Consider the following 15,374-nt stretch of genomic DNA (forward strand, 5'->3'; position numbering starts at 1 on the left):
TTACCGGAATACCGGGAGGGTTACCGGAACCCCCCGGGAGCTATTTGGGCCATAGTGGGCCTTAGTGGAAAAGAGAAGGGGCTGCCCTAGATGGGCTGCGCGCCCCCCCTTCCCCTAGTCCTATTAGGACTAGGAGAGGTGGCCGGTGAAGGAAATATGCCCTAGAGACAATAATAAAGTTATTATTTATTTCCTTATTTCATGATAAATGTTTATTATTCATGCTAGAATTGTATTAACCGGAAACATAATACATGTGTGAATACATAGACAAACAAAGTGTCACTAGTATGCCTCTACTTGACTAGCTCGTTAATCAAAGATGGTTATGTTTCCTAACCATGAACAATGAGTTGTTATTTGATTAACGAGGTCACATCATTAGTAGAATGATCTGATTGACATGACCCATTCCATTAGCTTAGCACCCGATCGTTTAGTATGTTGCTATTGCTTTCTTCATGACTTATACATGTTCCTATGACTATGAGATTATGCAACTCCCGTTTACCGGAGGAACACTTTGGGTACTACCAAACGTCACAACGTTACTGGGTGTAAAGGAGTACTACAGGTGTCTCCAATGGTCGATGTTGGGTTGGCGTATTTCGAGATTAGGATTTGTCACTCCGATTGTCGGAGAGGTATCTCTGGGCCCTCTCGGTAATACACATCACATAAGCCTTGCAAGCATTACAACTAATATGTTAGTTGTGAGATGATGTATTACGGAACGAGTAAAGAGACTTGCCGGTAACGAGATTGAACTAGGTATTGGATACCGACGATCGAATCTCGGGCAAGTAACATACCGATGATAAAGGGAACAACGTATGTTGTTATGCGGTCTGACCGATAAAGATCTTCGTAGAATATGTAGGAGCCAATATGGGCATCCAGGTCCCGCTATTGGTTATTGACCGGAGACGTGTCTCGGTCATGTCTACATTGTTCTCGAACCCGTAGGGTCCGCACGCTTAAGGTTTCGATGACAGTTATATTATGAGTTTATGAGTTTTGATGTACCGAAGGAGTTCGGAGTCCCGGATGAGATCGGGGACATGACGAGGAGTCTCGAAATGGTCGAGACGTAAATATTGATATATTGGACGACTATATTCGGACATCGGAAAGGTTCCGAATGATTCGGGTATTTTTTGGAGTATCGGGTAGTTACGGGAGAAGTAATGGGCCTTGATGGGCTTTAGTGGGAAGAGGAAAAAGGCTGCTGCGCCCCCCCTCCCCTTTGGTCCGAATTGGACTAGGGAAAAGGGGGCCGGCCACCTCTCCTTCTCCTCCTATTCCTTCTCCCTTCCTCCCCTCTTGGTGGACTCCTACTAGGACTTGGAGTCCTAGTAGGAATCCCTATCCTGGCCGCACCTTTGCCTTGGCCGGCCTCCTCCTCCTCCATCCTTTATATACGGAGGCAGGGGGCACCTCTAGACACACAAGTTGATCCACGTGATATGTTCCTTAGCCGTGTGCGGTGCCCCCTGCCACCATATTCCTCGATAATACTGTAGCGGAGTTTAGGCGAAGCCCTGCTGCTGTAGTTCATCAAGATCGTCACCACGCCGTCGTGCTGACGGAACTCTTCCCCGACACTTTGCTGGATCGGAGTCTGGGGATCGTCATCGAGCTGAACGTGTGCTCGAACTCAGAGGTGCCGTAGTTTCGGTGCTTGATCGGTTGGATCGTGAAGACGTACGACTACTTCTTCTACGTCGTGTCATCGCTTCCGCAGTCGGTCTGCGTTGGGTACGTAGACAATACTCTCCCCCTCGTTGCTATGCATCACATGATCTTGCGTGTGCGTAGGAATTTTTTTGAAATTACTACGTTACCCAACAGGGGGTAGGGTTCAAGTCCTTTGGATCATGTTTGTTCCGAAAATCACGTTCCCGAAGGTTTCATTCCGTTTGGACTCCGTTTGATATTCTTTTTCTGCAAAACTCTGAAATATGCAAAAAACAACAATTCTGGGCTGTGCCTCCGGTTAATAGGTTAGTCCCAGAAATAATATAAAAGTGTATAATAAAGCCGAATAATGTCCAAAATAGGATATAATATAGCATGGAACAATCAAAAATTATAGATACGTTGGAGACGTATCAAGCATCCCCAAGCTTAATTCCTACTCGTCCTCGAGTAGGTAAATGATAAAAACAGAATTTTTGATGTGGAATGCTACTTGGCATAATTTCAATGTAATTCTTCTTAATTGTGATATGAATATTCAGATCCGAAAGATTCAAGACAAAAGTTCAATATTGATATAGAAATAATAATACTTCAAGCATACTAACTAAGCAGTTATCTCTCTTCAAAATAACATGGCCAAAGAAAGTTATCCCTACAAAATCATATAGTCTGGCTATGCTCCATCTTCACCACACAAAGTATTTAAATCATGCACAACCCCAATGAAAAGCCAAGCAATTGTTTCATACTTTTGGTTTTCTCAAACTTTTTCAATCTTCACGCAATACATGAGCGTGAGCCATGGACATAACACTATAGGTGGAATAGTATGGTGGTTGTGGAGAAGACAAAAAGGGGGAAGATAGTCTCACATCAACTAGGCGTATCAATGGGCCATGGAGATGCCCATTAATAGATATCAATGTGAGTGAGTAGGGATTGCCATGCAATGGATGCACTAAGCTATAAGTATATGAAAGCTCAATAAAAGAAACTAGTGGGTGTGCATCCAACTCGCTTGCTCACGAAGACCTAGGGAGTTTTGAGGAAGCCTATCATTGGAATATACAAGCCAAGTTCTATAATGAAAAATTCCCACTAGTATATGAAAGTGATATCATAGGAGACTCTCTATCATGAAGATAATGCTGCTACTTTGAAGCACAAGTGTGGAAAAAAGGATAGTAGCATTGTCCCTATTATTTTTTTATTTGGCCTTTTTTGGCCTTTCTTTTTTATTTGGCCTTTCTTCTTTTTTTGGCCTTTCTTTTTTTGGGACAATGCTCTATTAATGATGATCATCACACTTCTATTTATTTACAACTCAAAAGATTACAACTCGATACTAAAACAAAGTATGACTCTATATGAATGCCCCCGGCGGTGTACCGGGATGGGCAATGAATCAAGAGTGACATGTATGATAAATTATGCATGGTGGCTTTGCCACAAATACGATGTCAACTACATGATCATGCAAGGCAATATGACAATGATGAAGTGTGTCATAATAAACGGAACTATGGAAAGTTGCATGGCAATATATCTCGAAATGGCTATGGAAATGCCATGATAGGTAGGTATGGTGGCTGTTTTGAGGAAGGTATATGGTGGGTGTATGATACCGGCGAAAGGTGCGCGTTATTAGAGAGGCTAGCAATGGTGGAAGGGTGAGAGTGCGTATGATCCATGGACTCAACATTAGTCATAAAGAACTCATATACTTATTGCAGAAATCTACAAGTTATCAAAGCAAAGTATTACGCGCATGCTCCTAGGGGGATAGATTGGTCGGAAAAGACCATCACTCGTCCCCGACCGCCACTCATAAGGAAGACAATCAATAAATAAATCATGATCCGACTTCATCACATAACGGTTCAACATACGTGCATGCTACGAGAATCACAAAATTTAACACAAGTATTTCTCAAATTCACAACTACTCAACTAGCATGACTCTAATATCACCATCTCCATATCTCAAAACAATTATCAAGTATCAAACTTCTCATAGTATTCAACACACTCATAAGAAAATTTTATTATTAATATTGAATGCCTAACATAATTAAAGCAATTTACCATGCTGTTTTGTAGGACTCTCAAAATAATCTAAGTGAAGCATGAGAGAACAATGGTTTCCATAAAACAAATCCACCAACGTGCTCTAAAAGATATAAGTGAAGCACTAGAGCAAAAACTATATAACTCAAAAGATATGAGTGAAGCACATAGAGTATTCTAACAATTTCCGACTCATGTGTGTCTCTCTCAAAAGGTGTGTACAGCAAGGATGGTTGTGGAAAACTAACAAATAAAGACTAAAATAATACAAGACGCTCCAAGCAAAACACAAATCATGTGGTAAATAAAAATATAGCTCCAAGTAAAGTTACCGATGGAAGTAGACGAAAGAGGGGATGCCTTCCGGGGCATCCCCAAGCTTTGGCTTTTAGGTGTCCTTAGATTATCTTGGGGGTACCATGGGCATCCCCAATCTTAGGATCTTTCCACTCCTTGTTCCATAATCCATCAAATCTTTACCCAAAACTTGAGAACTTCACAACACAAAACTTAAAGTAGAAAATCTCGTGAGCTCCGTTAACGAAAGAAAACAAAACACCACTTCAAGGTACTGTAATGAACTCATTATTTATTTATATTGGTGTTAAACCTACTGTATTCCAACTTCTCTATGGTTTATAAACTATTTTACTAGCCATAGATTCATTAAAATAAGAAAACAACACACGAAAAACAGAATATGTCAAAAACAGAACAGTCTGTAGTAATCTGTAGCTAACGCAAGATCTGAAACCCCTAAAATTCTAAAATAAATTTATGGACGTGAGGAATTTATCTATTAATCATCTTCAAAAATAATTAACTAAAAATAACTTTCCAAATAAAAATGACAGCAATTCTCGTGAGCGCTAAAGTTTCTGTTTTTTACAGCAAGATTATAAAGACTTTCCCCAAGTCTCCCCAACGGTTCTACTTGGCACAAACACTAATTAAACAAAAAAAACATAAACAAAACAGAGGCTAGATAAATTATTTATTACTAAACAGGAGCAAAAAGCAAGTAATAAAAATATAATTGGGTTGCCTCCCAACAAGCGCTATCGTTTAACGCCCCTAGCTAGGCATAAGAGCGAAGATAGATCTAGGTATTGCCATCTTTTGTAGGCAATCCATAAGTGACTCTCATAATAGATTCATATGGTAATTTAATTTTCTTTCTAGGAAAGTGTTCCATGCCTTTTCTTAATGGAAATTGGAATCTAATATTCCCTTCCTTCATATCAATAATTGCACCAATCGTTCTAAGGAATGGTCTACCAAGAATAATAGGACATGAAGGATTGCAATCTATGTCAAGAAAAATAAAATCTATGGGCACATAATTCCTATTTGCAACAATAAGAACATCATTAATTCTTCCCATAGGTTTCTTGATAGTGGAATCCGCAAGGTGCAAGTTCAAAAAGAGCAATCATCAAAATCACGGAAACCTAGCAAATCACACAAAGTCTTAGGAATCGTGGAAACACTAGAACCCAAATCACACAAAGCATAGCACTCATGATCTCTAATTTTAATTTTAATAGTAGGTTCCCACTCATCATAAAGTATTCTAGGGATAGAAACTTCCAACTCCAGTTTTTCTTCATAAGATTGCATCAAAGCATCAACGATATGTTTGGTAAATGCTTTATTTTGACTATAAGCGTGAGGAGAAATTAACACGGATTGCAAAAAGGAAATACTATTTATAAAAGAGCAATTATCAGAATTAAATTCCTTGAAATCCAAAATAGTGGGTTCATTGATATTTAAAGTCATGACTTCTTCAATCCCATTTTTAACAATTTAACATCAAGATCTAAAGACTCTGAATTTTTGGAACGCCTTATAGGTAAAGGTGGATCATATTAAGTCCCATCATTATCAAGATTCATATTAAAAAACAAAGATTTAATAGAGGACACATCAATAACTTTTAGATCTTCATCTTTGTTATCATGCAAACTAAAAAACACGCTTTTATAAGGCAATCTTTCTTAGCACGCATCCTAGCGGTTCTTTCTTTCCACTCATCAATGGAAATTCTCATAGCTTTTAGAGACTCATTGGCATCATGCTTACGAGGAATAGACCTAAGTTTCAAAGAATCAACATCAAGAGAAATTCTATCAACGTTCCTGGCCAACTCATCAATCTTAAGCAAATTTTCTTCAATCAAAGCATTGAAATTCTTTTGCGAAGTAATAAATTCTTTAATATTAGTTTCAAAATCAGAGGGAATCTTATTAAAATTTCCACAAGAATTGTTGTAGGAGTTAACATAATTATTAGAGGAATTACTAGGATAAGGCCTAGGATTAAAGTTTCCTCTATACGCGTTGTTACAAAAATTATTCCTACCAACAAATTGACATCCAAAGATTCATTATTATTCTCAATCAAAGTAGACAAAGGCATATCATTAGGATCAGAAGAAACACTTTTATTAGCAAATAATTTCATAAGTTCATCCATCTTTCCACTCAAAACATTAATTTCTTCTATCACATGCACTTTCTTATTAGTAGATCTTTCGGTGTGCCATTGAGAATAATTAACCATAATATTATCTAGGAGTTTAGTAGCTTCTACTAAAGTGATTTCCATAAAAGTGCCTCCCGCGGCCGAATCTAAAAGGTTTCCACAAGTAAAATTCAATCCGGCATAAATTTTTTGTATAATCATCCATAAATTCAAACCCTGTGTAGGGCAATTACGTATCATTAATTTCATCCTCTCCCAAGCTTGTGCAACATGAAAAATTCATAATTTCGTTTCTAAGAGAGATGATCTTAGCGGGAGGAAAATACTTGGAGATAAAAGCATCTTTGCACTTATTCCACGAATCAATACTATTTTTAGGCAAAGACGAAAACCAAGCTTTAGCACGATCTCTAAGAGAAAAAGGAGATAGCTTCAATTTAACAATATCATTGTCCACATCTTTCTTCTTTTGCATATCACACAAATCAACAAAGTTGTTTAGATGGGTAGCAGCATCTTCACTAGGAAGGCCGGAAAATGGATCTTTCATGACAAGATTCAGCAAAGCAGCATTAATTTCACAAGATTCGGCATCGGTAAGAGGAGCAATCGGAGTGCTAATAAAATCATTGTTGTTGGTACTAGTAAAGTCACACAATTTGGTATTATCTTGAGCCATCGTCACAAGCAAGCAATCCAACACACAAGCAAATAAAGAGATGGCCAAAAAGAGGTGAATAGAGAAAGAGGAGGAGGACGGAGAGAGAGGGCGAATAAAATGGCAAGGGTGAAGTGAGGGTAGAGGAAAATGAGAGGCAAATGGAAAATAATGTATTGCAGGAGATAAGGGTTTTTGATGGGTACTTGGTATGTTGACTTTTGCGTAGACTCCCCGGCAATGGCGCCAGAAATTCTTCTAGCTACCTCTTGAGCACTGCGTTGGTTTTCCCTTGAAGAGGAAAGGGTGATGCAGCAGAGCAGCGCAAGTATTTCCCTCAGTTTTTGACAACCAAGGTATCAATCCAGTAGGAGGCCACGCACGAGTCCCTCGCACCTACACAAACAAATAAACTCCTCGCAACCAACGCGATAAAGGGGTTGTCAATCCCTTCACGGTTACCTACGAGAGTGAGATCTGATAGATATGATAAGGTAATATTTTTGGTATTTTTATGATAAAGAGAAATAAAGATGCAAGTAAAATAAATGGCAAAGGAAATAACTAAGTATTGGAAGATTAATATGATGGAAAATAGACCCGGGGGCCATAGGTTTCACTAGTGGCTTCTCTCGAGAGCATAAGTATTATGGTGGGTGAACAAATTACTATTGAGCAATTGACAGAATTGAGCATAGTTATGAGAATATCTAGGTATGATCATGTATATAGGCATCACGTCCAAGACAAGTAGACCGACTCCTGCCTGCATCTAGCACTATTACTCCACACATCGACTGCTATCCAGCATGCATCTAGAGTATTAAGTTCAAGAGAACAGAGTAACGCTTTAAGCAAGATGACATGATGTAGAGGGATAAACTCATGCAATATGATATAAACCCCATCTTGTTATCCTCGATGGCAACAATACAATACGTGCCTTGCTGCCCCTACTGTCACTGGGAAAGGACACCGCAAGATTGAACCAAAAGCTAAGCACTTCTCCCATTCGAAGAAAGATCAATCAAGTAGGCCAAACCAAACTGATAATTCGAAGAGACTTGCAAAGATAACTAATCATACATAACAGAATTCAGAGAAGATTCAAATATTGTTCATAGATAAACCTGATCATAAACCCACAATTCATCGATCTAAACAAACACACCGCAAAAGAATATTACATCGAATAGATCTCCACAAGAGAGGGGGAGAACTTTGTATTGAGATCCAAAAAGAGGGAGGAAGCCATCTAGCTAATAACTATGGACCCAAAGGTCTGAAGTAAACTACTCACACTTCATCGGAGAGGCTATGGTGTTGATGTAGAATCCCTCCGTGATTGATACCGCCTCCGGCGGAGCTCTGGAAAAGGCCCCAAGATGGGATCTTGTGGATACAAAAAGTTACGGCGGTGGAATTAGGGTTTTGGCTCCGTATCTGGTAGTTTGTGGGTATGTAGGTATATATAGGAGGAAGGAGTATCTCAGTGGAGCAGCGTGGGCCCCACGAGGGTGATGGGTGCGCCTGGGGGGGGGGGGGTAGGCGCACCCCTACCTCGTGCCTTCCTGGTTGATGTCTTGACGTAGGGTCCAAGTCCTCTGGATCATGTTTGTTCTGAAATCACGTTCCCGAAGGTTTCATTCCGTTTGGACTCCGTTTGATATTCTTTTTCTGTGGAACTCTAAAATAGGCAAAAAACAACAATTCTGGGCTGGGCCTCTGGTTAATAGGTTAGTCCCAAAAGTAATATAAAACTGTATAATAAAGCCCAGTAATGTCCAAAACAGGATATAATATAGCATGGAACAATAAAAAATTATAGATATATTGGAGACGTATCATAGATCAACTCTTGTAACACTCATATTCATCAAGATCAATCAAGTAGGACGTAGGGTATTACCTCCATAGAGAGGGCCCGAACCTGCGTAAACATTGTGTCCCCCGTTTCCCGTTACCATCGATCCTAGATGCACAGTTTGGGACCCCCTACCCAAGATCCGCCGGTTTTGACACCGACATTGGTGCTTTCATTAAGAGTTCCACTGTGCCATCACCAAGAGGTTTGGTGGCTCCCTCAATCATCTACAACGATACTGTCCAAGGGGAAGTCTTCCTCCCCGGATAGATCTTCGTGTTCGGCGGCATCGCACTGCGGGCAACTCGCTTAGCCTTCTAGAGCAGATCGAAAGCTACGCCCCTGGCCGCGAGGTCAGATTCGGAAGCCACTCCACAGAGACTTGATCTTCGACGGATTCGAGACCACGGCAGCCACTCCTAGCTACCACAATGAACATGACTTAGATGTGTCATCGGGCCATACCCAAGAAATTGCACCTGAAACCGCTCTGGCCTTAGACCCGGAGCAAGTCACGCCATCCGAGGACAGGACGCTCAACCCCGCCATGGAAGCCGCCGACTCCGCGGTGTTGGAGCCGCACACTGACCTAACTTCCGATAATGCTTGTGTCACCGGAACATCAAACTCGTTTCCGATTATAAATTCCAAACTATGCGCGTCCGCACATATCGAGCATGATCGGTCATCGATCGCCGAATTCAGCGCCGTGGACATCTTCCAACACTCGCCTTTGGGTGACGTGCTAAACTCATTAAGAGCACTATCTTTAGCTGGGAGCTCACTGCCGAATTGTGTCCGGTTCAGACCGGAGGCTGATGATGGAGAATTTCACTTCCCGCCCGCCGCCCACTTCATAGCCACTGTCGAAGACTTAACTGACATGCTCGATTACGACTCCGACGACATCGACGGTATGGACGACAATGCCGGAGAAGAAGAGGCCGGGAACCCGCCGTTCACCGGACGCTGGACGGACACTTCCTTGTATGATGTATACATGGTGGATGCACCAAAGGAGAATAGCAGCAATGACAAGGAAGACCCAGCTGAGGATAAACCTTCCGAAATACAATCAAAGCGCCGACGTCAGCGGCGCCGCTCTAAGTCACGTCGCAGTAAAGACAGCAACACCGGCACAGGAGAACATAGCACTCTGGAAGGTGCCGAAGACAACGAAAACCCCATTGACACAACTACTGAGCAGGATGAATGGGAAGATGGGCAAGTTAGCCCTTGTAAATAGGCCACGCATGAAGACTCGGAGGACGAAAATTATGTTCCGCTCTCCGAGGATGAGGCGAGCCTCGGCACCGATGATCTCATCAGGCCTGAGGAACCTCTTGAGCAGGAGCGCTTCAAGCGCCAGCTAATAGCCTTTGCAAGGAGCCTGAAAAAGAAGCAGCAGCAGCTTCAAGCTGACCAAGATCTGCTCAACGATAAATGGTACGATGTCCTAGCAGCCGAAGAATACGGCCTCCAGCGCCCAGCCAAAAGCTACCCGAAATGCAAATTGCTACCTCAGTTCGACGATGAGGCACTGGAACACATACCACCATCACACAATGCGGCTGACCGACCACCACGTGCTCAGGATAAACCGGCAACTCAAGCCGAACACCAGCTCGCCCCGCCTCATCCCAAAGGCAGAGGTAAATTAGCCCACGGTCATACATATGACCTTATGCAAGACCTGAACAATAAAGTAGGACATACCAGATCGATCTACGGATCGTGAGGACGTGCCCCGACATGCGACGATGGCCACCTATTCAGACGTGACAAACCAAGTCATACGCGGGCTAAAAGCCGCAGACGGACTCCATCAGAGCTACGTCGCGATAGGACCCAATATAGAGGCGCCACACAATCTCATTGCTTCACCGATGAGGTCATGGAACATGAATTCCCAGAAGGGTTCAAACCCGTGAATATAGAATCATACGATGGAACCACAGACCCCGTAGTATGGATCGAAGACTTCATTCTCCATATTCATATGGCCCACGACGATGACCTTCATGCCATTAAATACCTCCCCCTAAAACTCAAAGGAGCGGCCCGACACTGGTTGAACAGCCTGCCCAAAAATTCCATCGGCAGCTGGGAGGACTTGGAAGAAGCCTTCCTTAATAACTTCCAAGGTACATACGTTCGACCTCCGGATGGTGATGACTTAAGCCATATAGTTCAACAGCCCGGAGAGTCCGCCAGGAAACTAGGTTCTTAACTAAAAAGAACCAGATCATCGACTGTCCGGATGCCGAAGCCCTAGCAGCCTTTAAACACAGCATCCATGACGAATGGCTCGCCCGCCACCTCGGCCAAGAGAAACCAAAGTCCATGGAGGCCCTCACGGCACTCATGACCCGCTTTTGTGCGAGTGAGGATAGTTGGATGGCCCATAGCAAGAACAATGGAAATGACGTCGGCACACCTGAAGCTAAAAATAGCAAAGACAAGTCACGGCGCAACAGATACAAGCGTCGAAACAACAATGAAAACACCGAGGATACAGCGGTCAATGCCGGATTCAGTGGCTCTAAGTCCGGTCAGCGGAAGAAGCCGTTTCAAAAGAACAATTCGGGCCCATCTAGCTTGGACCGCATACTTGATCGTATGTGCCAGATTCATGGCACCCCAGACAAACCACCTAATCATACCAATAGAGATTGTTGGGTTTTTAAACAGGCCAGCAAGTTAAATGCCGAAAACAAGGACAAGGGATCGCAAAGTGAAGACGACGACGAAGAGCCCCGACTACCGAACACAGGGGGACAGAAGGAATTTCCCCCTCAGGTCAAAACGGTGAACATGATATACTCTACCCACATCCCCAAGAGGGAGCGCAAGCGCGTGCTCTGGGGCATCTTTTTGATAGAGCCAGTCGCCCCAAAATTTAATCCATGGTCGTCATGCCCGATCACTTTTGATCGCTGGGATCATCCGACCAGTATCCGTCATGGCGGTTCAGCCGCACTGGTCCTGGACCGAATAATTGATGGGTTCCACCTGATGCGAGTCCTGATGGACGGTGGTAGTAGCCTCAACTTGCTCTATCAGGATACAATGCGCAAAATGGGCATTAACCTATCACATATCAAACCAACAAAGACTACCTTTAAAGGAGTCATACCGGGCATAGAGGCCCACTGTACAAGCTTAATCACACTAGAGGTTGTCTTCGGATATCCGGATAACTTCCGAAGCGAGGAGTTGATCTTCAATATTGTCTCCTTTCGCAGCGGCTACCACGCACTGCTCGGACGAACTGCATTTGCTCGATTCAACGCGGTGCCACACTACGCTTATCTCAAGCTCAAGATGTCCGGACCACGTGGCGTCATAACAGTCAATGGAAACACGAAACGCTCCCTCCGCACCGAGGAGCACACTAATATGTCTCTGTCGTATCTATAATTTTTTGATTGTTCCATGCCAATATTCTACAACTTTCATATACTTTTGGCAACTTTTTATACTATTTTGGGACTAACATATTGATCCAGTGCCCAGTGCCAGTTCCTGTTTGTTGCATGTTTTTTGTTTCGCATAATATCCATATCAAATGGAGTCCAAACGGGATAAAGACTGACAGAGATTTTTTTGGAATATATATGATTTTTTGGAAGAAAAAATCACGCGAGACGGTGCCCGAGGTGGCCACGAGGTAGGGGGCGCGCCCCTGACCCTAGTGGGCCACTCGTAAGGTGGTTGGTGCCCTTCTTTCGCTGCAAGAAAGCTAATTTCTGGATAGAGATCGTGTCAAAATTTCAGCCCAATCGGAGTTACGGATCTCCGGGAATATAAGAAACGGTGAAAGGGAAGAATCTGGGAACACAGAAACAGAGAGAAATAGAGAGACAGATCCAATCTCGGAGGGGCTCTCGCCCCTCCCACGCCATGGAGGCCAAGGACCAGAGGGTAAACCCTTCTCCCATCTAGGGAGGAGGTCAAGGAAGAAGAAGAATAAGGGGGCCCTCTCCCCCCTGCTTCCGGTGGCGTCGGAGTGCCACCGGGGGCCATCATCATCACCGCAATCTTCACCAACAACTTCACCGCCATCACCACCACCTCTTCCCGCCTCCATGCAGCGGTGTAACCTCTCTCTTACCCGCTGTAATCTCTACTTGAACATGGTGCTCAACGCTATATATTATTTCCCTATGATGTATGGCTATCCTATGATGTTTGAGTAGATCCGTTTTGTCCTAATGGATATTTGATGATCAAGATTGGTTTGAGTTGCATGTTTTATTATTGGTGCTATCCTATGGTGCTCTCCGTGTCGCGCAAGCATGAGGGATCCCCGCTGTAGGGTGTTGCAATACGTTCATGATTCACTTATAGTGGGTTGCGTGAGTGACTGAAACACAAACCCGAGTAAGGGGGTTGTTGCGTATGGGATAAAGAGGACTTGATGCTTTAATGCTATGGTTGGGTTTTACCTTAATGATCTTTATTAGTTGCGGATGCTTGCTAGAGTTCCAATCATAAGTGCATATGATCCAAGTAGAGAAAGTATGTTAGCTTATGCCTCTCCCTCATATAAAATTGCAATAATGATTACTGGTTTAGTTATCGATTGCCTAGGGACAAATAACTTTCTCGTAACAACAAGCTCTTTACTAAACCCAACTTAGTTGTGTCTTTATCTAAACAGCCCCTACTTTTTATTTACGTAATCTTTATTATCTTGCAAACATATCCAACAACACCTACAAAGTACTTATAGTTTCATACTTGTTTTAGGTAAAGCGAACGTCAAGCGTGCGTAGAGTTGTATCGGGGGTCAATAGAACTTGATGGAATATTTGTCCTACCTTTAGCTCCTCGTTGGGTTCGACACTCTTACTTATCGAAAACTGTTGCGATCCCCTATACTTGTGGGTTGTCAAGACCTTTTTCTGGTGCCGTTGCTGGGAAGCAATAGCGTGGGGTGAATATCTCGTGTGTGCTTGTTTGCTTTATCACTAAGTAATTTTTATTTGTTGTTCTTAGTTGTTCTATATCTTTAGTTATGGATATGGAACATGAAATACCAAAAAAATAGGTGTACTTGCTACTCATGGAGATGGGGAACCTCCTAAAACCCTCGATGCTGGTTATGTGAAAAATATTATGTACAACTTTAATAATCCTGAGAAAACCCCATTCAATTATGTAATGGGAGTAACGTTGGATCAACGTGAATACTTTAGGGATTATCGCTTGACACAAAAAGGGAAACTATTATGGGATCAAATTCATATATTGAAGTGGTATGCTAGACAACTATGCTCGGAATATGATTATACTTGTTGCTCTAGGATGAATGCTCCACACCTTCGCTTTTCATGCAAATTTAATGATAATAAAACCTTAGCTTCTTATGCTAATGGTATATATGATTACTATGAATAGAAGAATTTGTTGCTTTTATGGGTGCTTATGAAATTGAATCTATGTTTAAAGAGTTTGAAGATTTTGATGATGCTTGTTATAGACCTGAAAATTTAGCTATCCTCAGATATTGCTATGAGAATTATGAATACAATTCCGATATTAATGCACTTATTGAGAAAGTCTCCGTTGTCCAAGAACAGACTAATATTTTGCAGGAATCTATGGAAGAAGAAGTTGATGAAACTTTGAGCTCATTGGATGAAAAAGATGAGGAGGAGAGCGAAGAACAAAAGGAGGAAGAGCTGATTGATCACTCGTGCCCACCTTCTAATGAGAATAACTCTTCAACTCATACATTGTTTAATTTCCCTTCGTGCTTACTGAAGGATGAATGCTCTGATGACTGTTATGATCCCATGGATTATTTTGAAATATCCCTTTTTGATGATGCTTGTGGCCAAGATGCCAATATGAATTATGCTTATGGAGATGAACTTGCTATAGTTCCTTATGTTAAACATGAAATTGTCGCTATTGCACCCACGCATGATAGTCCTATTATCTTTTTGAATTCTCCCGACTACACTATATCGGAGAAGCTTGCACTTATTAAGGATTACTAGGAAAATTACCCGTGCATTGCACCAGGAGATAGGCTTAACATGTGTTATGTGACCCATAAGAGCATCTTCACTGCCTAACAAGGATATCAGCCCCCATCCTGAAGAGAACCAAAACTATGAATGTAAGAACGTCATAATAGAAAATTACTCACAAAATTATAAAAATAGGCCAGCCGATCAGCAATAGGAACAAATCAAAACTCATGAGAGGAATATAACAGCAATAGTTTTCAGCGAGTGAAACATGCTTATAACCATCAGGATTCGATTAGTTGATACTAATTGGTGGCACAATGTGTATTATTTTATAGATGCACTAAGTTTGGTTTCCAACATAATAGTAGCTAGCTTGCATGCATGTTATGTTTCACTGGAAAAAATTTGATAGCAGATCTCGTACTGAAAACACATACAACTCACACTTTAAATTGAGATGGCTCTTCTTCGCAAAATAAAAATAAGATGTAGATTTTCTTCATACTGAAAACATAAACAACTCAAACAACTGTGGCAGCTTCAAGCACTGTCATCAATGTGTCTATGTCAAACCGATGTAGATTTTCCAACATGGATTTAGTGACATCAACAA

The sequence above is a fragment of the Triticum dicoccoides genome, chromosome 7A (assembly GCF_002162155.2).
Source record: "Triticum dicoccoides isolate Atlit2015 ecotype Zavitan chromosome 7A, WEW_v2.0, whole genome shotgun sequence".
NCBI classification, from domain to species: Eukaryota; Viridiplantae; Streptophyta; class Magnoliopsida; order Poales; family Poaceae; genus Triticum; species Triticum dicoccoides.